Genomic DNA, 3,281 nt, shown 5'->3' with positions numbered 1-3,281 from the left:
GTTGGGGTAGAGGATGATGAAGCTCTCGGCTTGAGGTTGTTTGTTGTAGGAGGATGACTTGAGGCTGTCGAAGTTTTCTTGTAACTTGACTTATCGCCGTTGCTTGTAGATGGCTTGGTTGAGGTAGAAGGTGTTGGAGTCGTTGAAGCTTGGATGTTGGAGAAACCATAGGACTTGGATGAGAACTTGGCATATTTGAAGTCATCTTGCACTTGATGTTCCGCCTTGGTAGCTTGGATGTTCGAGTATGGTTGGAAGTCGGCGATCTTCTTGATAGGATGGTTGAGTCCATTCAAAAACCTGCCATAGTTTGCTCATCATCTTCTGTGACATTAGCTCGTATCATGGAAATCTCCATTTATAGGAAAAATTCTTCAACGCTCTTAGTTCCTTGCTTGAGGAGTTGGAGTTTCTTGAAGAGATCGCGGTTGTAGTAGGTTGGCACGAAGTGTGCTTTCATGACATCCTTCATTTACGCCCAAGTAGTGATGGGTGGTTCACCACTTGCCTCTCGACGCTCAATGACTTGTTCCCACCAAATGAGGACGTAGTCTTGGAACTGAAGGGATGCCATCACGAGCTTCTTCTCTTCCTCATAGTTGTTCAAGCGGAATATTTTGTCAACCTTCAAAGCCCATGATAGGTACTCTTCGGGGTCGTTGCTGCCGGAAAAAATGGGCTTGGTGAACTTTAGCTTGCCGTAGTATTGCTCTTCATTATGTTGGGGTCATGGATGATGACGTCCTTGACAAGGAGGATTTTCTCCCTCAACTTTCTCTTGTTGTCGAGGATCTCAATTTTCTTCTTGATCTTGATTAACTTGAGGTGATTGTCGAGCTTGAGGAACTGGATGATGTACTCTTGATTGAATAATCTTGTCTTGAACCTCTTTGAGAAGTGCTTCTTTTTGGTCACGAGCTTGTCGGTTGCGCGTGGCTATGGCTCGACTTGAATCTCGGAGGGTGCATTGCACCTCAAGTGCTTAAGCTTCAAGTAGTTGTTGTTCTTGACGTTGTGCCTCGGCATCTTGTTCATCTTGATGTTGTCTTGCTCGTTCTTCCTATTCTTGATGGCGTTCGCGTTGCCATTCTCGTACTTGCATCAAAGTAGCTTGGTTTTGACGGTATCGTTGCTCTTGAGAGTCGTTGTCGTGTAGAGGGTTGCGGTTTGCTTAAAGATCTTGGTTCGCGGCACGTCGAAGAGTATTCGATGTCTGAGTACTTGAGCCAGAGACGGTGTCATCGGAGTGTCGACTTAAGCGGCTCCATCTTGAGTAGGATGAAGTGTAAGAAGGATGATTGAGCAACAAAGCATGAATCTCGTCCATTCTTGAGTCATTCTCTCTTTTGTGGTCGTCGAGATTGTTGTCAAAGTAGTTTCTTGTACGTTGCTCGGAGAGTCACAAGTCGGTGGCGAGGTTGTCGATGCGTTCATTCATTGCTTGTTGCTCTTGATGCAAAGCATGTTGTGCACCAAAGAGGTGGCTCTTTGTGACATAGGAGGACATGTCATCGTCTTGCTCGATGAAGAGTGGGTTGGTAGAAGTACTTGGCCTATCCATCATTCCAAGCAAATATGTGAGTGGGAGAAAGAGAATAACTTATACCAAATGTACCTTGACCGATGTTGAAGACGGATCAATGAGCACTCAAATGTGGAGCAAGGAAATAGCACCATTGGTACCAATTCTTGTCGGTTTCTCACACCTACGAAAGTAAAAGCTTATGGTGGCGCTCGATTAGGATGGTGGCACAAAATTTGATGCAATTGTTAGTGAGCTTCAATAATGTTGGAAAAGATTCACAAATTTGCAAATGCAACAAGTATACCTATAGCAAGATATGGTACACGGAAACTCACCCATGAAGAGATAATTGGGGTCGTACAACCAACGAATGAGCCAAAATGTGGAAACCACGAAAGTGCTCTTGTTGCACAACGCTAGAGAGATGCTCGCACGATTGCACAATAGGTAGATATGAAGACTTGTGTACAACCTACTAAGCAAAAATGCAACAACTTCTATCCCAAGTATTCTCTATGTATGGTATTCCGATGATATGATCCAAGATGATCAAGTATGGCAATTTTAATGTAGTATGATGCTATGGTTCTTGCTTAAAAGCACTTTGCTTATCTTTCCTTTTTGCTTAAAAGCATGTTTGGCTCTTTCACTTTTGAGATCTTTTCTCATGCAATGCTTCACGAACCAAGATAGCAATTGTGTATGCGATGACAACTTTGTGACACAAAAGATGATACCAAGATATACACCACGATGATATGGTATGTATGCTATGGTAAGTATGACCACTAATGTGCACAAGTGACCTACTGTCCGTCAACATCTTCGGGTGCTCGGGAGGTCTCTTTGGGTGATGCATGGAGAGATCAACCAATGACGAAAGCTCCTTCTCGAGCGAAAGCGATGAGGAGGACAGTGATGGTGATGAAAATGACAACGGGCGGGGGAGCAATGACTCTAACTCCGGCTGATCGCCGCCCGCACCATCTTCATCTAGCGGCAGCACCATCATCTACATCTGCATCTCCTCCCCGACAATGTTATTTGCTGGGGTGTTGGATGCAGAGGTGCGGATGGTGCTCCCGGGCTCCTCCAGCAGTCTTCCAGCTAGACCCCGGCAGGCTTCCTCTCGGGCTACAGGTCAGTTAGCCCTGCCGGGTCCTGCTGGCCCTGGTGACGGTGGTCGACGGGGCTAGTGCCGTGCTCTCCTTCAAGGGTTGCCTTGCCCTCCCGTTCCCACCGGGCTACCTCTCTTGGAGCCCAAGGGGAGCCGTGCCTAGGAGGAGAGTGACAAGAAATGGCATTACAGAGCACTTATCTTTTCTCAATATTGAATCTGTAGGCACTTGCCAAATTTTAATTCAAATAATATAACCTCTCGTGTCCATGTTTGTGTTCTGTAATGCTTGTACTTGTATCAGCATATTAATGAGAAAGATGAACCCTGCCGGGAACCCGTGCATGTGTATGTCCATGCAGAGGTTGGATGCCTATTTAATACAATTAAACAATTTTTCCCCGATAGGTTATCTTGCCGGTACCCTCTTCGTCTGCCGAAGAACTGTGTCTGCTGGGAATAGACAGAGGGACTTGCCCCCAACCAACTCCTTTTTACCAAAGGCCACTACGACCATCCTGACCGAAGAAACATTCGAGCCATGGATGGGAGCACCTAGGTCTCAAAAACGGTGGCGAGGATTTCTAATGCACAAGTTATAGCTTACAGAACATTAACAGACATGAGGTAGAACTTATC

The sequence above is a fragment of the Triticum urartu genome, chromosome 3A, assembly GCF_056163025.1.
Source record: "Triticum urartu cultivar PI428250 chromosome 3A, HENAU_Tu73, whole genome shotgun sequence".
Taxonomy (NCBI): domain Eukaryota; kingdom Viridiplantae; phylum Streptophyta; class Magnoliopsida; order Poales; family Poaceae; genus Triticum; species Triticum urartu.
This window is presented reverse-complemented; position numbering follows the sequence as displayed.